We start from the raw sequence: 26,015 nt of genomic DNA on the forward strand, positions 1-26,015 counted from the left end.
ATCCGTGGTGTGGCGGGCTGCGTTGACCTGTAATTTACCTAAACGCTTCCCCTCGTCTGCCATGACCTTAGCCAAACATCTCTGGTCGGGGTCGAGTTGGTCCAGGTAAGGGGTCAACTTATCCCACAAAAGGTGGTTGTAGAGCCCCATGACAGCCTGGAAGTTTGATATACGCAACCCCATAGCCTCGGAAGAATAAATCTTCCTGCCTAACGTGTCAAGTTTGCGGCCTTCCCTATCATTAGGGGCGGTCCGCGCCCCCACTCTAGTACGAGCTGGGATAACCTCAGCAATAAAGGAATTAGGTGGGGGATGTCTCGTCAAAAACTGCACATCAATGACTTTGTAAAGGCCTTCCATCTGTCTTCCAGAAGGAGCTGTGGAGGATGGGTGCGTCCAAGCCGCCATCATCACCTCCTGGACCAGTATCAGGGGTAAACAATGCCTGCAAGAGCGGATCTTGTGTCCGTTGTTCAGACGCAGCGTGCCTCAAGTTCAAGGCCTTGGCCATCCGGATAATCTGGTCTGCAAGCGACGACAGATCCTCCGATGGTGACACTGCTGCCGGGTCCGCAATCACCTCGTCAGGTGAAGGAAGCGACCTCACATCAGAGTCAGCGTCAGAGTGTGACCCCATAGACAAGACTCCAGTATCTGGATCATAGTAGGCGTCATCGATAGGCTCGCCTTTAACTATCATGGGAGATATCGACTGGTGCCACAACATAGCGGAAGCCTCCTGGGTACACTGGCAGGGGTGCCACGGCGGCGGCATCTGCATATCCACAGACGGTGCCGGACTCAAGGACCCGATCATCAGGAGATCCGGAGACGGCGACCGATCTGCGCGGCGAAGTTCCAAAATCGGGGACTTATCGGTACCGAGCACCGGTACCGATGCCAGATGCGCCTGATCGCTCGGTACCGAGCTGTTGTCTCGGCGCCAAGGAGAGCGACCTCTCGACTTCAAGCGTGGCGTCGAATCGTCTCTGCGCCGAGGCGAAGGTGACCGTCTGCGCCGAGTCGGCGGCGATCCCTCGGTTCCGACCTCTCCGGTACTGAGCCTTGTCGGCGGTGAAGAACGCTCCTGCGTCTTCTTATGTTTCTTGGCCTTCTTGGCCGGCGGTACTGAGCCAGCGCGAGACTGGGCGGCCGCAGGAGAAGCCCTTGGCATTGTCGGAGCCGAGCACACCGAAGGGGTCTTAGCCTTCTCTTGTTGGGGAGCGGTAGACGCGGACAGGGCCCTCTCCCATAATGCTGCTTTTAGTCTGGCCGCTCTCCCTTCACGAGCCCTCGGTGTGAGAGCTTTACAGGCCTTAAAGGCTGCCATATTATGGGTTTCTCCCAGACAGAGCACACAGGCTGAGTGCTCGTCAGACTTAGACATCTTAGCCCCACAAGTCTTACAGTTCTTGAAGAGGGCCACTTTCTCCTTCTTTTGTTCCTTCTTCGAAGCCATTCCTGAGGAAAATTTCTTTCCCCTCAGTCAGTTGTTCGCTCGCTAGAAGAACATGTCCTCTTTCGGTGGCGGCAGAAAGAGAACTGAGGAGAGAGGGCAGGCTCCGCCCAGGTCAGGTGGTATTTTGGGCGGGAAACTGCCTCCTCGTTGGAGCCTAGCCCTCTCGGGTTGAAATTTCTAGAAAGAAGCTCGCTAGCTCCTCCCGGTGGTCGGCCTGCATACTGCAGTCCCATGTGGGACCGCACAGAAGCCTTGAAAACGAACTCTGGCTTTTGTTGAGGGCAGCCAGATGCTCTTTGGGCCAGGGACTTCCAATAGATGTTTCTCAGTTTATTTATTTATTTATTATCCTGCCCTCACAGGCCTGGGCCGGCTCAGGGTGGCTTACAAACATATTAAAATTCCAACAACGCAATCACATAAAATCACATAGATTAATAAATACAATATTAAAACTCAAACATAATAAAGTGCTAGCAACATTCCTCATTTAATGGTCAGCTCTTCGATCTTCCTCAACGGTCTTGGGTGACTGGCTCGGGCAGTATTTAGGGGACCAACGAGTCAGGGTTCCGCCAACATAGATATCAGTTGTTGGCGGTAGAGGTGTTAGTGATGTTAGTGGTGGCGGCTCTAAAAGCCTGGCGGAAGAGCTCTTACAGGCCCTGCGGAACTGTGAGAGGTCCCACAGGGCCCTGGTCTCTTCTGGGAGCTCATTCCATGAGAGTGGATCCACCACCTGGCCCTAGTTACCACCAATCTGGCCTCCTTAAAGCTCTGGAGAGCCAGCCGATTCTGGGTCCCCGATCGCAGTGTCCTCTGGGGTACATATGGGGAAAGGCAGTCCCTCAGGTATGCAGGTCCCTGGCCATAATGCTCTCCGGGGGACATTCCAGGAGAGGCAGTCCCATAGGTATGCTGGTCCCTGACTGTTTAGGGCCTTAAAGATAAAAACCAAAACCTTGAATCTGACCTGGTATTTAACTTGGAGCCAGGGCAGCTGGTGTAGCACAGGTTGTATGTGTGCTGTTACCACTGTCCCCGTAAAAACCCGTGCCACTGCATTATGGACAAGCTGCAATTCCCAGATCAGCCTCAAGGATAGCCCTGTGTTGAGTGAATTACAGTAATCAATTCTAGAGGTGACCATTGCATGGATTTCTTTGACTAGGTCAGGGCAAGACAGGTAGAGGGCCAGTTGGGTAACTTGGCGTAATTGAAAAAATGCAAGCCTGGCAATGCTTGTGACCTGGGCCTCCACCAACAAGGAGGCATTCAGGACTACACCCAGGCTCTTGACTCGTCTGCACTGGTGTTAAGGACACATGGTCAAGCACGAGGAGCTGATACCCAAAACCAGAATCCCACCCACTCAGCCAGAGAACCTCCATCTTTGATGGATTCAGTCTCAGCCAACTCTGCTTAAGCCACCCCACCATGGCCTCCAACCCTCAGCCAAATTACCTGGGGCAGCATCCAGCTGGACATCCATTAACAGATACAGCTGGGTGTCATCAGCGTATTGAAGCTCTGTCACAGCTGGGCAAGGGGGTGCATAAAGTTGTTAAATAACATTGGGGAGAGGGTAGCCCCCCTGAAGGTGTTGAGAAGATAGCCTCTCAACAAGCACCACCATCTGTCCCTGATCACGGAGAAACGAGGCAACCCACTTCAGACCTGTCCCGCGTACTCCAATGTAGAAGAGGCGGTGAACCAGTAGATTGTGACCCTCCTTTTGGAATATTGATGTACAAACTGAGGACAGTAGTCAAGATGCATTTACGGGTTTTGAAGCAGCAGAGAGAACAATTCAAAGAAACTTTAGAAGAAAACACACAGCACCATTCACAACAGTCTGGAAGAACTGGATAGAGAAAAGGAGGGATCCTTCCCTTGTAACTATTCTTGTATCCACAGCACAAGTTTTGGTCCAACAAAGGCAATGTTACAGACAAAATCTTTCTCCCCAATCAGAGAAAGGCATATTTAAAATGTCTTAACTACAAAGTTGCTGCAGTCAAACCAGGGGCCAGCTTGCTAACATTAGTTGGGGGGGGGGTTCTGCTTGTGGGACACACCCTGCTTTCTGCTGGGCCCCCGTGTTCTGCCAAGTCTGCTACTCTTTTCTGCTGTGTATTATTTTGTTTTAGGGTCATTTAAAAAAAAAAATCCTTCATAAACTATATATAAATACAAAATAAATATTCAGGGAACAATCCGGTTCTATTAATTGGGCCTTACTCTTAGGAAACTGTTTTCTTTTGTACTCTTAGAAAGCAATCCTAAGCAGGTCTACTCAAAATTCTATGAGTTCAATGAGACTTTCTCCCGGGAGAGTGTTCTTAGGACTGCACTGTTAAGAGTCTGGAGAAATTTTGCAAGCTTACTTATTATCTATTGCCTTCAAATAATTATTTCAAAAATTCCTTTATTATTGCCAGTATCTTTACAAATAATACTTCTCTAAATTCTACCAGCCCTCCCAAAAACTTTGAAAAAAGTCCCATACAGATTTGCCTTGGGAAAAATAAATGGTTATTTTATCTCCCAAATACACACATCTTTCAAAAGAAACCGAATCTTTCATAAGTGCATTTTTCATATCTGAAGCTAGAGCATGAAAGGAGGTGATCATACGGATTAAAGCATATCCGTCTCTCAAGCATGCCTTTCCTCCACGGAGCTCAGTAGAGCATACGGAGTTTGCGGTTCAACATAATCTTCACAACAACCCTAAGAGGCAGGCTAGGCTGACAGAGGGAAATGGGAATATGCCGCCCAACAAGGCAGAGTCGTCACCTGAATTTGGGTCTCCCAGAACCTAGTGCAACATTCTAGCAAATATATTAACACTCCAGCATATTGATTCAGAGAGCTACATGCTATCATCTACCATAACATCTGCTGTTATTTCATCCAAAATTGATATTGTTTGCCAATGACTTTTAAACCAGGGGTGTCAAACTCATTTGTTATGAGGGCCGGATCTGATATAAATAAGACCTTGTTGGGCTGGGCCATGTGTGTCATAAAATGTAATGCCAGGTAGCGATGGTATAAACTTTATAAAGGGGTTTTTTTTTTACTTAAAATAAAAACATGCTTAAAACATTAGCACTCTTGCAATTTTTTGTCTATTTAAGTCTCTGATAACTGACACCTCTTGCTCTGAGTTATTCCATCAAAACATCTGTGCTGTTGCAATCTTGAGTATGCTGTTCAGGTGTGTATCTGTAAGCTGCAAACCTACGATGACGCAGCAGCAGCAGAACTGGAAGAAGAAGAAGCAGAAGACAGCCAGTTCCACTGCGGGCCTGATAGAAGCCCTCCATGGGGCCTGATCCGGCCCCCGGGACGCATGTTTGACATCCCTGTTTTGAACCATTTTAATGTAAAAGGAAGCTAGATTTTAGTAGTGTGAACAATGTCTCTCTCTATTTACTGTGCTCCCACCACAAACCTTTCAAAGGATGAAGAAGCAGAACAATAAATAATCAAAATATCAGCTGCCCAGCACTGTAGAAACACTGAGAGGTCAGTGAACTCAGGAAAATACAGACACACTTTCCTCTAGCATTTCCACTATACTTTTTACATCACTAGGGGGGAAATTGTATCCTTAAACTAAACCAGGATAACATTGTAATCCATAAATACCATGTTAATTTTTTTCTTTGTAATTAAAAACTTCCTGCTTAATCTTTCTCCAGGTTCAACCCTTTATTTAGAAATGAATCCAGCACAGTTTACTGATTTCCCCCCACCAGCACAACTTTACTGAATAAAACTACCACTTCCTCTTTCTCTTCTAGCTAATTCCAGGCTTTAAACTTCCACCCTCTAACTTTTAAAATTTCTTGATACAGAGAAAAGACTTGTATTGCTGATGATTCGGAATTGTGAAAATATTTTTAAAAAAATGAAAACAGAGAGCGTAAGCAGTAGCACACCACTTGCAAAATGCTGGAGGTGGAAACAGCAGGGATCCGTCTTGAAAAGTAGAAATGGTAGAAATGCCAGCTTCTGCATTTTTCATAAGCCTCATATCTGCACCAAACATTAATGGAAACCTTCAAGAGACAGAAGTTAAACCCATCATCTGCTTGTGCTATGGGCACAGCAGCTGCATGTAGAAGATTCCACGGTCACACAACAGAGCTCTTTCTGCAATCCCTATCTGAAGAAGTGAGCAGTGACTCACAAAAACTCATGCCCTACCATACATCTTTAAGGTGCTACTGGACTCTTACTCTTTTCTACTGCTACAGACAGACTAAACACAGCTACCTGACTAAATCTATCTGCCCCATCATTGCTGTTTACTATTCACTGCTGCTACAATCCTCTCTTCCCCACTACAGGTGTGCACTCGATAAAAACCAAGCCAAATAAATACCCCCAAAATACTTTATCAGTATTTTTCAGGTATTTACTAAGCTGAATTCAGATTAGGGAATCTAATCAGCTACCAAATAGCTGAGCCCGAATAGAAGCTCAAACCCCTCCCCCCCGGCTTTTATTCAGGTAACTATACCTATACTATACCTGCCAACCTAGCAGTTCGAAAGCAAGAAATTCCAAGTAGATAAATAGGTACCACTTCGGTGGGAAGGTAACAGCGTTCCGTGCGCCTTGGTGTTTAGTCATGCCGGCCACAAGACCACAGAAACGTCTTCGGACAGCGCTGACTCTTCGGCTTTGAAACGGAGATGAGCACCGCAACCCTAGAGTCGGACTCGACTGGCTTTCGAGCAAGGAAACCTTTACCTTTACCTTATACCTATACCAAAGCAGTGAGCTCACCTGGAAGTGGCTCACTGGTTCTGCTGCTTTGGTGTCTGCAAAAGCCATTTAAAGGGAATGTCCCCATTAAATGGCTTCTGCAAGTCCTGCTGTGTGCCTGTGAAATCTGAGCAGCCAGCAAACTTACCTACTTTCAAGTGAGCTCGCTGGCCACTTCAGAGTTCACTGGCATGTGGCTTGTGAATGTCCCTTTAAATGGCTTTTGCAAAGACTTCAAAGCGGTTGGCAAGCTCATCTGGAAGTGGGTAAATTTGCTGGCCGCTCAGAGTTCACTGGTACACGGCCCCTGTAAAGTATAAAGTAAAGGTAAAGGTTCCCTTGCTCGAAAGCCAGTCGAATCCGACTCTAGGGTTGCGGTGCTCATCTCCGTTTCAAAGCCGAAGAGCCAGCGCTGTCTGAAGACGTTTCCGTGGTCATGTGGCCGGCATGACTAATCACCAAGGCGCACGGAACGCTGTTACCTTCCTACAGAAGTGGTACCTATTTATCTACTTGCAATTTCTTGCTTTCGAACTGCTAGGTTGGCAGGAGCTGGAACTAGAGACGGGAGCTCACTCAGTCTTGCGGGACCCAGGTCTCGAACTGCTGAACTACCAACCTTCCACAGCCTGCAGTTCAGCGTCTTAACCACTTGAGCCACCGCAGCTCCTGTAAGGTATAATGGAGCCAAATAAATTTGGCAATCCTGATTATTTCCAAAATCTCTACATCATACCAATACTGGGAATTGGGAATATCAGGAAACAATGATATTTTTCAGGTTTGGTATGCCTGAACCCAAAAAATACCATGCTTTTTTGTGCACACCCCTATTCCCCACTGCTTCAAGGCCAAAGATGGCTACCCTGGCCTTCTAAAGGCAAACTGCCAGCTGAGATTGTCTTATTTTCTCTTTATAGCTTGTCAGTTATACTACAGAACTATGGCAGCTGTGCATGTATTCCCAACCCCTCCCCTGTTGTCTGCCAATGGGTCTTTACAAATAACACTGTCAGGCATATGGTGCCCAGTCTGCTCAGGAGCACAGCACACATAAAGAAGATGCTCATGCCTTCCCCCCACACCATTTTCCAATTCTGAAGTAGCTCTGGGGGGATGGCATAACATACGCATACACGGTGTTGACATTTTCCATTTCACCCAGCTCTATCCTGTTTTAGCTAGGCTGCCACATATATGCCTAGGATGTATATCTGCAACTTTTTATTCAACTATACTGGGCCACTGGTTGATCTCGGAGTTCAATTCAGGTTTAAACCTTTAAGGACCTAAACAGTTTGGGACCACAGTGTCTCACATACCACCCTCTCCCACAGAGACCAACCCAGAGTTAATATGTGTAGAGATTACTGTCTGTTGGACTCTATATATAAAGATTGCTGGGCACTAGTAAGCTGGCACTGGGTTCTGCTGGTGGGCACTACTACATTGCACTGGTTCTGTTGTCCTTGCAGAAATGTCCCCCCTCAGTTTCTACTTCAAAGACTCTCAGATTTGACCTTAGTCCTGTTGGGTTTTGGCACTGCCCCCGTGGCACTAGTTCTGCTGCTGGCCTTGCAAAAATGCTCCCCCACGCTTTATTTTATACTGCAGAGATTCTCTGGGACATTCTTTTGGGCTTGTATTGCTCACTGAAAATGTCAGCTCAGTGTGCAACTGCAATAACAATGGCAAATGCTATGCTGGGGATTATTAGGAAGGGGACTGAAAACAAATCAGCCAGTATAATAATGCCTCTGTATAAATGTATGGTGCAACCTCATTTGGAATAGTGTGTACAGTTCTGGTCACCACACCTCAAAAAAGATATTACAGCATTGGAAAAGGTACAAAAAAGGGTAACAAAAATGCTTAAGGGAATGGAACACCTTTCCTATGAAGAAAGGTTATGGCTCTTTAACTTGGAGAAATGACAATTGAGGGGTGACATGATAGAGGTTTACAAAATTATGCATAGGACAGAGAAGGTAGAGAAAGAAGTACTTTCCTCCCTTTCTCACAATACAAAAACTCATGGGCACTCTATGGAAATTAATGAGCAGTAAGCTTAGGAGCTGCGGTGGCTCAAGTGGTTAAGACACTGAACTGCAGGCTGTGGAAGGTCAGTAGTTCAGCAGTTCGAGACCCAGGTGCTGCATGATGGAGTGAGCTCCCATCTCTAGTTCCAGCTCCTGCCAACCTAGCAGTTCGAAAGCAAGAAATTGCAAGTAGATAAATAGGGACCACTTCGGTGGGAAGGTAACAGCGTTCCGTGCTCCTTGGTGTTTAGTCATGCCGGCCACATGACCACGGAAACGTCTTCGGACAGCGCTGGCTCTTCGGCTTTGAAACGGAGATGAGCACCGCAACCCTAGAGTCGGATTCGACTGGCTTTCGAGCAAGGGAACCTTTACCTTTACTAAGCTTAGAATAGATTTGTTAAAAAGTACTTCTTCATCCAAAGCGTAATTAACATTTGAAATTCACAGCCGCAAGAAGTGGTGGTGGCTACAAGCATAGAAAGCATTGGATAAACACATGGAGCAGAGGTCCATCACTGGCTATTAGTCACAACGTATAGCTGGAACTCTATGTCTGGGGCAGTAATGCTCTGTATTCTTGGTGCTTGAGGGGCAACAGTGGGAGGGCTTCTGGAGTTCTGGCCCCACTGGTGGACCTCCTCATGGCACCTGGGTTTTGGCCACTGGGTGACAGAGAGTGTTGGACTGGACGGGCCATTGGCCTGATCCAACATGGCTTATGTTCTTATGTTCTTTCAGATCTTAGTCTGAACCACTAACCACTAAACAACATTGGCAAGCAGCTGAGCCTGGCTGAGTCTGGAACTCTATGTCTGGGGCAGTAATGCTCTGTATTCTTGGTGCTTGAGGGGCAACAGTGGGAGGGCTTCTGGAGTTCTGGCCCCACTGGTGGACCTCCTCATGGCACCTGGGTTTTGGCCACTGGGTGACAGAGAGTGTTGGACTGGACGGGCCATTGGCCTGATCCAACATGGCTTATGTTCTTATGTTCTTTCAGATCTTAGTCTGAACCACTAACCACTAAACAACATTGGCAAGCAGCTGAGCCTGGCTGAGTCATGAAAATCAGGTTGCTTGTGGCCCTGTCCCTGATAGCAGTGTTCCCTTTAAGCTGAGTTAGTGTGAGCTAGCTCACAGTTTTTTAGCCTCCAGCTCACACATTTTTGGCTTAGCTCAGGAAGGACGGCTCCAGAGGAAACTAATTTATGCAGCAGCCAAATTGCTTGCTTGCAACTTCTATGCCAGTAGGTCACAAAGAAGAATTTTTGCTCACAAGTCTCCACATCTTAGAGTGAGCATTGCCTGATAGGTCCTCCCTCAAAGGCCAGCTGAAAAGTGTCTGGCTTCCTCGCCCTTTCTTTTACTGACAGAAACCAGGGCTTCAAAGGCAGGCAATACTGTTCTGGCTGCCTGGCACCCCCACAATAACCACTGAGAGGGCATTCGTTTCTAAAAGCTTCAGATACTGTTTCTATTATTGGGGGGGTTAGCCCCCCACCAATGTACTGTATTTTTAGGTCTCAGATTTTGTTTGCAAATCTGAGGCTTTTCAGGTTTTCCAGAAAGGTCTGTCTTGTTCGTACATGGACTCAGTCTATGGATTCAAGTAACCACAGATGGGGGTGGGGGTGGGGGGGCGGCAGCACATTAAGAATCAGATATAAATATACTGATACTACATTTTGGATGAGGGATTGCCACCCTAGACTCAGGATTGAGGCTTCTTTATATCCCAAGTGGCCCTTGAACAGGGATTCAACAGACCAATATTGCCACCTGCTGTCAATTTCTGAAACAATACCCAATGCAGTTTAATGAACCACAATCTATGTTGATTAAAGGCAGTTAAATTTGAATGAGTCTTGATTTCAAATTTTTACTAGAGCATAGCATATCTAAATAATTACAAGAGTGTCTGGCTGCTTAAAAGAGGGCAGTAATCTGGAATATTTTTTTTCTTACATAGTTGCTTAATTCCATCTTTACTCCAAAAAATTCTAGGAAATGTACATAATTCTCCCCTCCTCCAATTTGCCCCCCCCCCAAAAAAAACCCTTGTGCAATTGCTGAGAGGGCATACAACTGGCTCAAAGTAACAAAGTGCACTTCGTGGGACAGACAGAATGGGAACCCGTATCTCCTAGGTTCTAACTGGAGACACTGACTCCTACATGACATTGTCAAAGGAAACAAACAACTAATAACGTCTTCATAGCTAACAAGCAGACATTAACGGGTGATGTTTCAGGAAGCTTCTCATTCTGGGTGTGTCTTGATGAAGAATTAATAGAAGCTGAAAAACCAGATCCTCTTAAAGACTAATCTGCTTTCTGAAAAGGCACAGTCTTCTCAGATTAGGGTGCAATCTCAGAATTTGGCGACATAACTACATATGGTGGGTAAGCCATGTTGGTCTGAAGCAACAGAACGAAGTTTGAGTACAGTCCAGTGGCACCTTTAAGACCAACAAAGTTTAATTCTGGGTATAAATTGTTGTGTACACACATACTTCTTCATGCATGCAACAGCTTATACCCAGAATTAAATTTTGTTGGACTTAAAGGTGCCACTGGACTCAAACTTTGCATATGTATAAGACTTCTAAGCTGTATGTGTGGCATGCAAAAATGACAGAGGACCTCTTGTGAAACTGAATTCTCTTCCATACCACATTAACTTTGAGATAGCAGTCATGTGAGAGGATTAGTTCACTCTTGTTCCTGCACAGACTGGCATTTCATTGATCCCGTGGGTGCAAGTCTTAATATAAAATGTTTCTTCAGCTAGACTATATTGTAATTTAAGTACTCAAGACCTTTCTTCTACCAAGGCATTTCCTGAAGCAAACACCCTGTCTTCAGGTCCTTCACTATCACCTATTTGTCCCGACATCTCCATCACTTACTGTAAATCCTTTAGCGCACTTATTGTAAATCCTTGCACATGTTCTCTTTTCCTTATCATCTGTCTTAATATTGACTGCAAATGCTCTGAACAGAACGATAACACCTGTTAAGGCCATGCCTAAAATATGTGAGTTGGCCATGTGATTCAGTCATCTGCACTCTGAGAACATTTAGGTTAGACTAGGGTGACATGCCCTGTGCAGGCTTGCCTTTGCAAAGTGCCTGGAAGCTTCAATTCTTGCAAAATGTGGCAATCAGACTGCAGTTGGGGTTTGTGTATAGAAATCACTCCTGTGCTGAAGGATCTGCACTGTCTGTCTGGTTCCAAGCATCATTCTAAGTGCTAGGAGTTTAACTTTAAAGCCCTAAACAGTTTAAGACTGAGATATCAGCCTGCACAGAGCTCCTTGCCATTTGATGGCCCCACTCTCTGTAGGTGAGGTAGACAGTAGTGTGTCAGACCCCACAGCAGGCAATGAAGTACACACTTGCAGGAAGGTTTTAGTTTATTGAAGCCATGAAGTACTTAAAACAGATTCTCTGTTCAGAATAACCCGAGGTGCATTGCAAGGTAGGATAAAGCAGGTTCATAATTACACTAGCCAATAGGTATGGTTCCCGCGCGCTCGCAGGGTGCCCATCGCGCGCCCAAACCCTGTGAAGCAACGGTTCTAATAAGTTAAACAATTATTCTATTCCCACACTACTGCTCATTAAAGACTAAGCAAAGTCGCCTGCATTTCACCACCTGTGGCCTTGGCCAGATAACGGTACATCAAAGCGGTACTAGCGTTCATGGAAGGGAATGCAGAGTAATGAAAAGATGAGCGCATGGGGGGTACGGTAGACATGTGCATAAGAGGCTAACTACATAGGGGAGACGGGGGGGTGTCAATCCATAATGTACATACAGACAACAACCTTTGACAGCTTGCTGACATAGTGACAGACAGGGTTTGTTCGGTGCACCTTGCCTATGTATAGTGAGTCCCCCTAGTGGTTCTCCTGAAGTATTATTTGCTGGCATTTAAATACCAGGTGAAAATTTGTTTTCTCAGGCTTTTAAAGGATTTTTATCCCACAATTTAGCTGGTTAAAATACTGTGTGTATTTTAAAGCCTATATTCCACTTGTTTTATGCTGGTTTTGGCTTGCTGTTATGAAGCTTTGCATGACTGTTATCCCTGATTCACTAATGCTTTTACAGATGATGTACTGAGAAATTTTGATGACTGAGTTAGTTTTGTTTGGCTAGTTGTTCAAATTTAAAGTCTTGGTTATTTTACTTATTTTCGGATGGAAGCTGTCTCAAGCAGCTTCCCTGGAGAGGTTGTAAGTGATTACGTCCTGCATTCATGCACACTTTGGTACAACTCCATGCCTACTTCCCCCGCCCCGCCCATTTCTTCCTCCACAGATAACTTGTCAAACGGCTCTGGAAGTAAGTTATTGCTGTGAAAACAAAATAAGCATGTTACAAGATTATGAAATTAGTTGTCTATGTTGAATATGCAAATATGGTTTCACAGTATATAATTTTTGCATACCCAAATCCAAGGCACTGGTATACATTGTGAAGGATTTCCACTTGGAAACTCCTCAAACAATAATTCTCTGAAACTGAAAGGCTAAAGTAGTAGAACTTGGGAAGTCTACCCACAGGCACATATACCTAAGAATGTCTGCAGTACTCTCAACATAGTTTTGAAAACATTAAATACTGTAAAGTTTTCAAGCACTGTTTTGGGGGGGGGAATCAACATTCACTCTGAACTACAGATCTCAGTAATTTTTGGCATCAAATTCAGAGAGATTTCCCTCTTCACAAAAAAAGAAAGGGAACAGAGGTCAAAGCCAAATGGAGACTAGATTATACAATGTAGAAGGAGCAGACTTTCTAGAGAGAAAAAGGTGTAGATAACCCATAATATGTTTTCACATCAGCTACAAGTCAAAGATAACAAGGTTGTCAAGGTGATGGAAAGTCATTACAGGAGATCTGGAGGGCAGGTGGAAAAACTGGATCAGGAAGTGGGTTAATAGCTCTGGAAAGTGGCCAGACTTTAATCACTAAAGATTTTAATTACTCAAATGGGCTGGTAAAACTTTGGCAGGAAAAAAAATCCTCAGCTCCAAATACTGGACATTGTTTTTGGAAGTAATAGTAAGATTACCTTCAAAGTTTGCTTAAGTGGAGAGAGAGAGAGAGAGAGACTCAGAATTGGACCTACTGGAAGGAAATGAATTTAAAGCAAATGAAATGTGACAATGATTTTTATCAAACCAGAGAACAAGGCAAAGTAGTAAGAGAGCCACATGCTTTAAAATCATTAAAAAATTTCAGAGGCAGTGGTGCAAATATTATGGTATCCTCTTCGACAGAAACTCTATAGCAATAGAGGAAGAAGTAAAACATCTGTAGGCAACAAAATGCAGATATAGTTTTTTATGGGCAATGAACCTGCCATGACAACTAAGGTAGCTTCCAAAAGAAAAACTTCCTCTTTGACTTTGCCACTGAAATAACATTGTAGAAATTCCATTATACAGCCTTGGGGATTAAAATGAATCTTTGTTACAACAATAACATGTAAAGAAATTTTGCTAAGATGTGACAGCAACAAGAAGAAGGAAGGAGGAGAAGGACAAAAACAGGTTGCTTACTTGTAACTGATGATCTTCGAGTGGTCATCTGTGCATTCATACCCATGGGATCTAGTGCGCATGCGCTGGATCGATCGGCATTGTAGCAAGTTCTTTTAACGGATTTTCGCACCCAGACCTCGGGCATGTGCAGGAACCCCACCACACATGCGCAGAGGGGTGGGTGCGGACATCCCGCCAGTTCCTTCAAACCGCCGTGAATCAACCCCTATGAAAAATGTAGAAGCTGACAGCAGCGAGGAAGGGGGGTGGGTGGTGTGAATGCACAGATGACCACTCAAAGATAATCAGTTACAGGTAAGCAACCTGTTTATCTTCGACGTGCTCTCTGTGCTTCACACCCATGGGAGATTAGCGAGCAGTGGCCTACCTGGAGGAAGGTGCTGGCAGGTCCTTACTGTGTAGCCGAAGATAAGACGTGACGTCCCACGTTGGTACTAGAGTTGTTTCGGATGTCTAGGGCGTAGTGCCTTATGAAGGTGTTAGGCATAGCCCACGTAGCAGCTCTGCAAATGTCCATTAGGGGAACTCCCTGGAGGAAGGCAGTTGAGGCTGCAACAGCTCGGGTTGAATGGGCCCTGATAGGGCCAGGCAATGGCTGTTTGGCTATCAGGTAGCAGAGGCGGATGAGACCCGCAATCCATTTTGAGAGGCGCTGAGCCGTGATGTGAGTTCCTAGCCTTGCTGGTGCATAGGAGACAAACAGCTGGGAGTCACGTCTCGTCGGACAGGTTCTGTTCAGATAGAACAGCAGCGCACGTTTCACATCCAACGTGTGTAACAGTCTATCCTCTGAGGATGTTGGAGCCGGGAAGAAATCCGGGAGGAAGACCTCTCCCTGTAGGTGGAATTCTGACACTAACCTTTGTTAGGAACGAGATGTCACGTACGAGGCAGACACCGTCTGGCAAAAAGGACAAGTAAGGTGTGTCATGTATGAAAGCCAGTATTTCTCCAACTCGCCTCGCCGAGGTGACAGCAACCAGAAAGGCCGTCTTCCACTATAGGAATTTTAGGTCGCAAGTTGTGAGCGGCTCAAAGAGTTTCCTCGTGAGCTGACGAAGAACTAGAGGAAGGTCCCAGAGAACGACAGGAGTTTTGATGGGAGGGTAGAGGTGCAACAGTCCCTTCAAAAAACATTTTGAAGGCAGATGCGAAAACAGTGTGCATCCCTCAACCTGAACATGGTAGGCCAAAAGAGCGGCCAAATAAACTCTTAACGAGGAGTGAGAAAGTCCCAAGTCAGCGAGAGACAGGAGAAATTGAAAAACCTTCTCGAGACCTGCGGAGGCGGCTCGAGGGGCACAGAATTTCTGCCATTTGTAATGGTACGACTTTTGCGTAGTGGGTTTTCTGGCGTTTAGCAAAACGTTTGCTACGTGGATGGAAAAGCTGTTGACGCTATTCTCCAGGCTGTCAACTTCATTCGTGGCACGTCGTGGTACAGGACAGGGGAGTCGGACAGGAAGAGGCGGTCCTGTGCCGGAGGAAATTGGTGGTAGACCCCAGATGACAAATCAAGGATGGTCGAGAACCATGGTTGCCTCGGCCATCACGGGGTTATCAGGATGCAGTCCGCTCTGTCGCTGATTATTTTGCGGACCACTCTCAGAAGCAGGGGTAGTAGAGGGAAGAGGTAGAGAAGTTCTTTGGACCATGGATAGAGGAGACCATCTCCTAGCGACTGTGGGTCCCTGCCACTTTGGCTGCAGAACAGAGGACACTTTTTGTTGGCTCTGGTGGCAAAAACATCGACTTGGGGAACTCCCCACCTGCGGAGAGTGGGAGGAGGTAAGTTGGGTTAATTTCCCACTCGTGGAGACTGAGTCCTGCTCGACTTAGATGGCCTGCCTGCACATTCATGTGTCCTGGGATGTGCGTGGCTACCAGGAAAACATTGTTGGCGATGCAAAGGTTCCATAACTGGATGGCAAGGTCGCAAAGGCATAGGGAGACAGTGCGTCCTTGCTTGCTGACATAACTGATTGCAGTGGTGTTGTCTGTGAGGACCATAACACATTTCCCCTTGATCAGAGGTAGGAAACTGGTGACAGCGAACTGTATTGCAAGCAGTTCCAGGAAGTTTATGTGCCGCTTCCGTTTCTGAGTGTCCTGTTTGCCTCCAACACAAAGGCCCATCATGTGAGCACTCCAGCCCGACAGGGAGGCGTCTGTGGTTAGGGTGATTTGGGGTGATGGAGGATGGAAGGGTGCTCCCTGGAAGAGATTGGAACCAAAGTAAACCTCGTATATTGGGAGGATAGGTTAGGAGGGTGGTGTGTGCGTTTTCCGTTGGTTCAAAGTTGCGGATAAACCACAGTTGTAGGTGACACATTTTTAATCTGGCAAAGACCAGGACCGACGTAGTTGCAGCCATAAGGCCGAGTAGCCTCTGTATTTGGAAACCGTGACTGAAGGTTGGGTACGGATGGTATTGGCTAGGTAAATGATGTCTGCCGCTCTGTTTTCAGCAGGTGAGCCATGCAACTATTGGAATCTAGTAGGGCACCGATGTACTGTATTTTCTGAACTGGTTGAAGTTGAGACTTTTCCCGATTTACTTGTAGGCCCAGATTTTCCAGGAGTGCCAGTGTCTCGTTGATGTTTGAGACCAGGGCGTCCTTGGAGGATGCTACCAAGAGCCAATCGTCGATGTACGGGTTGATGGAGATACCCCTGAGACGGAGGAAAGCCGCAACCACAATCATAGTCTTTGTGAAGACTCTTGAGGCGCTTGAAAGGCCAAATGGCAGGGCTGCATATTGGTAATGCTGTTGACCAATTGCGAAGCGTAGGTATTGGCGGTGGGAGGGGTGGATGGTGAGGTGGAAGTACGCGTCTTGGAGGTCGAGGGTGGCCATCCAGACGCCTTTCTGGAGAAGTGGCATAATTTGCTGCAAGGACACCATGCGGAAGCAGTGGAAGGTCACAAAGCAGTTCAGCGCCCTTAGATCTAATATTGGTCGAACGCCTCCATCTCGCTATGGAACTTTGAAATAGCAGGAATAGATTCCCTTCCATGCACCTGCACGATGGCTCCCTTGTGCAGAACGACGGACAGTTCTTCCAGGAGAGGTGGGGAATCGGGTGTGGAGACGACGACAGGAGTAATGGGGCGAACTGTATTGCAAGCAGTTCCAGGAAGTTTATGTGCCGCTTCCGTTTCTGAGTGTCCTGTTTGCCTCCAACACAAAGGCCCATCATGTGAGCACTCCAGCCCGACAGGGAGGCGTCTGTGGTTAGGGTGATTTGGAGTGATGGAGGATGGAAGGGTGCTCCCTGGAAGAGATTGGAACCAAAGTAAACCTCGTATATTGGGAGGATAGGTTAGGAGGGTGGTGTGTGCGTTTTCCGTTGGTTCAAAGTTGCGGATAAACCACAGTTGTAGGTGACACATTTTTAATCTGGCAAAGACCAGGACCGACGTAGTTGCAGCCATAAGGCCGAGTAGCCTCTGTATTTGGAAACCGTGACTGAAGGTTGGGTACGGATGGTATTGGCTAGGTAAATGATGTCTGCCGCTCTGTTTTCAGCAGGTGAGCCATGCAACTATTGGAATCTAGTAGGGCACCGATGTACTGTATTTTCTGAACTGGTTGAAGTTGAGACTTTTCCCGATTTACTTGTAGGCCCAGATTTTCCAGGAGTGCCAGTGTCTCGTTGATGTTTGAGACCAGGGCGTCCTTGGAGGATGCTACCAAGAGCCAATCGTCGATGTACGGGTTACTGATCTGTTGCTTCGCAAGTACCATGCCTTCCTTCTGAATAACTTTGACTGCCTGAAGCTTGTCTTCGGGGAGATGAGTCAGGAGTTCAGAAAACCTTTTCCACAGAGTGTACTGATATCTGCTCATGCAGGCTAAGTAATTTGTGGTTTTTACTCCCAACGCTCTTTTTTTAAGGTTGTATATGCCATTAAAGGTTTATTGATTGATTGATACTCCCAACGCTCCCGTGGAGTAGAAGCGTCTCCCAAATGCGTCTAATTTTCTACTTTCCCTGTCAGAAGGTGCAGAGTGTGTTCATTTTGATTTGGACGAGGATGTTACTACCATCAAGTTTGGCTGAGGGTGGGAGAATAAAAATTCAGCTCTGGTCTCCTAGACTCTATACATGTGGTCCAGGCATCTTGTTGAGACTGGGGCTGATGAAGGCTTCTCCCATGGTGCTTTTGCAGCTTGTAAAAGGACCGTGGACATGGGCAGTGCTATGGTAGTGGAGGTATCCAGTTGCACGATATCGAAGATGGCATCTGTAACCTGTGGTTGTTGTTGAACGACTGAGAGGCCTAGAGAATGAGCCATTCTTTTGACGAGGTCTGCATAGGAAGTGAGATTGTCGGATGGGGATATAGGTAGATCATCTGCGACAGCTTGGTTAGGAGACTTGTGGTCAGGGGAGGTGTGAACCTCTGAGGCCTCCGTATCAGAATCCTCTTCTGCAGAATCAGAGGAGCCATGATCTGGCATTTGACCGGAGTGACTTACGTTTGACTGGTTAAAATATTTGGTGGTACGACTTGGGGGTTGGGAGGACAATTGAGTTCCGGATTATGGTGGGAAGGATCCTCGGCCGGAGGTCGAGATAGAGATGCTGAAGATCTAGATTTGTAGGACGACCTTGATCTGTGGGCAGAGTGGGTCGAGTAACGATCCCAGTCAGAATAGCCCACCAGAGTCAACCACGGCATGGATGGTGGATAACCCCCATAGAGATACCTCAGTTGGCGTTGATCCCAAGACAGAGGTGGGGGGGTAGAAAGACTCGGGGGGATCGACTTCTGGATCGGGTACGTCTCAGAGACAAAGCATTAGTCTGCCTTTGAGAGTGGTCCCTATAAACTCGGTCATCCATATCGACAGGTTCAAGAAGCAGACATGGAGGGTGACGCTGCGTGCAGCTAGAGGCGTGTCGATTCCGACGTGAATCGATGTTGGGAGCCTCTGCCACCATCAATGTCGACGATGGGGAAGGAGAAGGAGAAGGCTCTGCATCCATGGGGCGACTAAGGAGCTCCACTGTCTCAATATCGGAGTAAGGACAGTTGAGTTGTTCTATAGGAGAGTCCAAGAGTTGAATGGTCGGTATCGGCGAAGCGACATGGACCTCCGATGCCGATACTGACGTTGGAGCAGGGGGTACTTTAGGGGCATCACCCAGTGCAGACACCGCTACCTTCCCCTTCTTTGCCACCTTTAGAGCCCTTTTTTGCGGACTTGTGCTCCTTACTTGACTTGGGCTTCTTCTTCACCGGAGTGGAAGCAGAGGATTGCGCCTTCGATGCCGGTGGCTTCGACGTCAGTTGGCCGATGTCGGAAGTGGGCCTCGATGTCAGAGCTGTCAATGTCAATGGTCTCTCGGAATCCATTACTGAGGGAGAATGTAACGCCGATTCAAGTAGCACCACTTTAAGGCGCGCAGTTCGATTTTTTCATGTCTGGTTCGAAAACCTAGCACAGTGCCGACAAGACTCAGGTTAGTGAGACTCCCCCAAACAAAAAATACAGAAGGTGTGGCCATCAGGTGGAGCGAGTTTACTGCCGCAACCCTTGCAGCGGTTGAAAAAGCCCCACTTCTTCTCCATAAAATTTAAAAAACGGAGAAGACAGTAGGGGTTTTTTTGGGGGGGAGCCCGAAGGCCAAACTGAAGTAAACCAACAATTTCCCCCTCAACAAAAACCAACTTTTTTATTTTTTAAAGAACAAACGAAGAAAGACTAAGAAAAAAGAAGAAAACTGAGGTGAAAATCCGAAGAGCCGTGAGGCGAATAGCCAAGAAAGAACTGATCAGACCGACGAAAGAAAGGTCTTTCCAATGCGGCGGTAAGAAAGGAACTGGCAGGATGTCCGTGCCCACCCCTCTGGGCATGTGTGGTGGGGGTCCTGCGCATGCCCGAGGTCTGGGCGCAAAAATCCTTAAGAGCTTGCTTTTAAAATGCCGATCGATCCTGCGTGTGCACACTAGATCCCATGGGTGTGAAGCACAGAGACCACGTCGAAGATCATGCATCCTATCACTGGTAGAAGATGTAGAAGATCCAATGTGGAAGAGTTCTGTATTAAGAACCCACTTTTTCAGGAATATTAACAGTCTCTGCTAACTTTTATCTCTGTCATGTGTAAGCTTTTCAGACAAATTACAGTAAAACCTTTGTTATCTAGCACTTGATTATCCCGAACACTCAGTTATCCACCATCAGAGGTCAAGTTCCTGCCCCTCAATCAACACACTTCTGTACACCCTACTCTTGTGTCTCTAGACTTGATGCCTCTGGCCATTGCTGGGCTTCTGATAGCTGGTGCTGCCCCCGGACCATTCTCAGATGCCTCCTTACCCCTCAGGACGCTTCAGGCTGCCGAGAGCCTGCTGCATGACAGCTGCCTGATTCTCAGATGCCTCCTTACCCCTCAGGATGCTTCAGGCTTGTGGGGATGGGAATGGGTCCACAAGGTGTGGGGGCTATTGGCCTTCCCAGTAGGGTAAAGTTTGGTCACTGCATATTCCTCTGAGTAGGGTGCAGGGCAGAGCAATAAGCTTGAGCATCCAGCACATTTCATTACCCAGAAACCCCCATTTCCCATGAGGGCAAGATAGCAAAGCTTTTACTACTTCCCCATGATCAGGGGATACAACAATCATGACTCTTTTCCATGTTCTCATCCCCCAAAAGCCTTTTCTAACCCAAGGGAAGTCTGCTTCTAGAGTTGCAGAACCCATGTGGTCTAAGAGCTACATAGGTTAGGGGGCTGCAGTGAACAGTAGACAAAATCATACCCTCCTCTTTCTGTGCTGGTAAGAGTGAGAGATTTTGCCCCCCCCTTGCCCTTTTCCACTGTAGCCTCCCAACCTGTGCAGTTAATTTTTAAAATTATTTTTGAAACCAAGCTCCCCTCCACTGTACTACTACCAGTGTACTTTTAAAGAATGAAAGTGGAAGCACTGTTGCATAACAAACAGTTCAAAAGGTACATAAAATTCACTGAACACACATACATACACACCCCAGGGTAGCACATACAGGATTTAAAAAGTTGAATATAATTATGTCTGACACCAGCAGTGTCAAGGAGACCAGTACATGTGTACATTCAGCCCCTTGAAATAGCTATTTGTGGGTGATATTCTTGAGAACTGAAAACTCAAGCTGGATCACCAGGGTCCTTGTCTAGCAGAAGACAATTCACAGGATATTTTGGACTGAATTCACCAAAGGTATAAATGCTGCCAGATATGCGGGACATTATATGAGAAAACATTATTGCAGTTTCTGGAGCATGTGCTTTGTGGCTCACTCAGGGGGAAAACCACACAGACTCATGTCAACATTCTTTGACCATCCAGACCTCTAAAGCTTTCATGAATATATGATTCATTTCTAAAGATTACAGGCCCCAAACCAAACAGCCTTGCTGATGACAGACGCGTCATACAGAATTCCTAAGCATCACTTAGATGCTTTCTGGAAGAACATTTGCAGATAAATCCTATTCATGTTTACTCAGAAGAGTTCAAATGAGCAAGCATGGTATTCTCTGAGTCCAGAATCCTTTTTTTTTTTTTTTGGCCCCCCAAAGGGGAAATTTATTTTGCATTTTCTACACACTGAATTATGGGATGGGGGAAGGGATACTAATACCCTAACACTAATACTATGGGTGATGGGTAAAGGAGATCTAATATATATCTACTCGATAGGGAGAGGAAAACTACCATTCTAATCTATTTCATCTATTGGATTTGGGGAAAGGAAGAAGTCCAATACATATCATGATCTGAATAGTTAAAAAATAATGCTTTTAACCTATTATTACAAGTTATACAAAGATTTGGTTCAATTACGATAGTACACATTTAATAGCTTAACGCAATTACTGCCTTTAGTACTACGGTCTTAGTTCTAGAGTCTTTTCTTCTTGCGTTTCTTCATTTTCAGGCATTTGGGGGCAGCCACTCCTTTCTCAGATTCAGATGATTCTGATGACGTGGAGTTTTGGCTTGTTGAATCCTGTGAGTAGGATTCTTCTTCTTCTTCCTCCCCATCCGGTTTTAAATTCTTTTCCTTCTGCTTCTTTTTTATATTAAACATTTGATCCATAAATTTTTCCACTTTGGGAACATTTTTTGGAAATATTTTTGGAAATTTTCAGAAATATTTTATATTTTTTGTCCTTGTAGTTGAAACTCAGCCCTTCCGGGAATAACCATCTGTATGGTATTCCCTTTTTTTTGCAGAGTGAGAGTGAGCTTCCTGTAGAGTTTCCTCGGTTTGCTAACTTCAAAGGGGATGTCTTTCAAAAATTTTACATCTTCATTCTTGATTTTTAAGGTTTTTCCCATTGTTGACTTTAGCACCAGTTCTCTGGCAGATCATTTCATGAATTTTAGGTAGGTATCCCCTGGGAGTTTGTTTTTCTTTACAAAGTCCAGATAAGTCCTATAAGCCACATCCATTTCTTTTATTAAATCTTCTTGTTTATAATCCATCAATGGGGCCAGGGCAACCGCCAATAGTTCTTTTAAATCCTCGTTCTTCTTTTCAGGGATCCCATGGAAACGTAGAACATACATGGATATTTCCAGCTGGAGCTGTATTAGTTGTGTTTTATCAGAGGATCTCTCCTTCTCTGCTTCATCCACTCTTTTGTTAATGCTCTCAGTCTGTTTTTCCATCTTTTTCAACGTTTTCTCAGTTGCTGAGGTTCTTTTATCCATTTGGTTCAATTGTTTTTGGACACTGTCCAGCTTAAGTGTTGAGGTTAGTCATCTGATCCATTAGGGGGCGCAGTGCCTTTGCTAACAGTGAAGAAAAGTCTGTAGTTACTTCCTGGTTCTGGGAGGGAGTCGTTGATATGTTATTTCTGGTCACCAGTTTTTTCTCCAGCACCCTCCGTCCTCTCCCAGACATAATATCAACAAGAAGTTTTCCAAAACAAGACAAAAGTTATGCGATTTAATCCCGGTTTGTATACTTTAGCAGTTTTTGCATTTGCTTAACTTCTTATGCGCTTCTTTTAGCTCAAAATCTTTTTATATCTGATTTTAAACCGTTTTTAAAGTTTTTGGTGTAGTGGTTAAGTGCGCGGACTCTAATCTGGGAGAACCGGGTTTGATTCCCCACTCCTCCACTTGCACCTGGATGGATGGCCTTGGGCAAGCCGTAGCTCTGATAAGAGCTGTCCTTGAAAAAGAGCAGTTTCTGACAAAAGTTCTCTGAGCCCCACCTACCTCACAGAGTGTCTGTTGTGGGGAGAGGAAGGGAAAGGAGTTTGAAAGCTGCTCTGAGACATCTTCAGGTAGTGAAGGGCGGGGTATAAATCCAATCTCCTTCTTACTCAAAAGAGGGGTGTGTGTGCTTGAATTCCTCTCCCCCAGCACTTCAAACTTAGGCGCTTCCAATTACTATCAAGGTTCAGTTCGCTTTTTTCACCTGAGCTTTGCTTAACTCACAGTTTGAAGCCTTGGAGATCTTTTGGAAGCATTTTTAGATGTCTGATCATGGTCACTTGCTCTGGCAGTCGTCTCTGGGCGCTATACTGGCTCCGCGGCGATGGTACCTTTCGGGGAAGAAGGTGAGCCTCAATTCCTTGGCTGTCGCCTTGGAAGAGGCTCTCCTCAGCTCCCCAGGCGAAGGTCCAGGACGAACTCGGACCCATTCCGTCAGTGAGACGGGACGCGTCCGAGCGGCGAAGCACTTAAACCGGAAGTCTAAGTCAAGAATCCTAAAGGGACTTAAAGCCTGACTTTAGAAAATATGATCAATATACTAATTGACATAATAAGAGTATTCTACTATAATACAATCTAGTTTCGTTTTCAGTGTACAAAAAGTTATATTAGAACACTGGTGAAATGTCACTGCTTAACATGGAAAAAATATTGTTGAAGTATAAATCTATTTCCTTTATAACTAGAATATATACTAGCCCAACTATTACAATGGCAGAGCTGAAATGTGCCAATAGGACCTTGTGTTCCCAATTATACAAGTTCAGAAGTAGTCAGTTTGAACAATGCCTTCACGCATTCATGTAGCTAAAGGGGGACTCTCATAAGAGCAGCTGCAGCTGCCAAGCTCAGTACCAAATCTGTATATTGCATTTGCTTCTTCAGAAAATATTCAGGATCTGAAAAGATCTTTCCATCATAATGCTAAAGTGACAAAAAAAATCTCATTTTCATTACATTTAAGATTCAATGGAGGCAATTTCTTAGTTCGTCAGGTTTAGCTTTCCATATGTTCATATCCTAATCCTTTAAAGTTAATAATTTAAATTCAAATGCAACTTCTGTATTGGAGCATACAGCAATAAAACCCTCCAACAGAAGACAAATCAGTCATTGAAAACTCTCACTCCTCCATCACTGCTGACATGGATGGAGATAGCCCCAGTTGGCCCAATCTTGTCAGATCTCGCAAGCTACACAGGGTTGACCCTTGTTAGTACTTGGATGGGAGACCACCAAGGAAGTCCAGAGTTGCTATGCAGGCACAGGCAATGGCAAAGCACCTCTGAACATCTCTTGCCTTGAGGAGATTGCCATGAGTCAGCTTATACTAGGGATTGTAACTACCACCATACCAGAGGTTTATGTTGCGGTATTCCATGCTGCACAGGCAGTCAGAAGCATGTTTGACTACTTTTTCTCACCCCTCCTGAACAGGCACTTCTGACTGGGAAATCCTCTACCAGGTTTCCTGTTGATCACTCATATGTTCATTTCTCTTACTGGGAAGGACTTAGGACTTTCTGTTACAGATCATAGAATCATAGAATGTTAGAGTTGGAAGGGACCTTGCAGGTCATCTAGTCAAACCCCCTGCACTCTGCAGGAGCATAGCCGAAAGATAGCCCTACAACATACCCAAAAGATGGTAGTCCAGCCTCTGCTTGAAAATGTCCAGCGAAGGAGTATCCACCACTTCCCGAGGCCGTCTCTTCCACTGCTCAACCACTCTTACAGTTAGGAGGTTTCTCCTGATATTTAGCCGGTAATGACTCCCTTGTAATTTCCACCCATTAGATCTAGTCTTGCAATCCGAAGCAAGAGAGAATAGATCTGCTCCATCTTCTCCATGACAGCCCTTCAAATATTTGAAGACTGCAGTCATGTCCCCTCTAAGCCTTCTCTTTCCCAGGCTAAACATACCCAATTCTTTCAGCCTTTCCTCATAAGACTTGGATTCCAACCCTCTCACCATACTGGTTGCCCTCTTCTGGACATGCTCGAGCTTGTCAACATCCTTCCTAAAGTGTAGTGCCCCAAACTGGACACAGTACTCCAGGTGAGGCCTGACCATAGCAGAATAGAGAGACACACAGCCTGTACGGAGGGTGTGCTCCAGAACTGCATTAGAGCTTCTAGTCTTGCAATTCCCAGTAGCATAAAAACACAATATGTATTAATAATGAGAATTCAAGTGAGATAGTTGTAACTGTACTCTTAAATGTGCTATATAATGTCTCAGTCAATGACAGTATCCTTAAAGATAGCAGCTAGACAAAAACACTGTGTCGTAATAGGTGATTTTAACTACCCACACATTGATTGGGTCAATATGTGTTCTAGTCGAGAAAAAGAGATTGAGTTTCTAGACACTCTAAATGACTGTGCTATGGAGCAGATGGTCATGGAACCTACCAGGGGAGAGGCGATCCTTGATTTGGTCCTAAGTAACACTCAAGATCTGGTGAGAGATGTAAAAGTGATTGCACCGCTTGGGAACAGTGATCATAATGTTGTTGAGTTCAACATTTTTATAAATAGGGAATTGGCCAAAAAGACTGACACAACCACTTTTAACTTCAAAAGGGGTAACTTCTCTGATATGAGAGGACATGTGGGGAGGAAACTGAAAGGAAAAGTAGAAAGGGTCAAAACCATTGGGGAAGCTTGAAAACTATTTAAAACTACGATCCTAGAAGCTCAGAAAAATATATTCCACAGGTTAGGAAAGGCACAAACAGGTATAGAAAAAAGCCTGCATGGTTAACAAACAAAGTAATGGAAGCTGTAAAAGGTAAAAAGGATTCCTTTAAGCAGTGGAATGCTAGTCACAGTGAGGCTGATAAAACGGAACACAGGCTATGGCAAATAAAATGCAAGTCTGTGGTCAGGCAGGCAAAAAGGGAATATGAGGAGCATATAGCAAAAAACGTAAA

At 45.5% G+C, this 26,015-nt stretch overlaps 1 protein-coding gene across 1 annotated transcript in view; it reads right to left on the minus strand.

The window, feature by feature from the left end:
- CDKAL1 (CDK5 regulatory subunit associated protein 1-like 1) overlaps positions 1-26,015 on the minus strand; it is a gene marked incomplete at its 3' end in the record, with an annotated part of 297,209 nt that overhangs the window by 128,674 nt on the left and 142,520 nt on the right. The gene's annotated exons all lie outside the window — the stretch shown is intronic.

Source organism: Gekko japonicus, unplaced genomic scaffold (assembly GCF_001447785.1).
Source record: "Gekko japonicus isolate JY-2015 unplaced genomic scaffold, Gekko_japonicus_V1.1 scaffold1517, whole genome shotgun sequence".
Taxonomy (NCBI): domain Eukaryota; kingdom Metazoa; phylum Chordata; class Lepidosauria; order Squamata; family Gekkonidae; genus Gekko; species Gekko japonicus.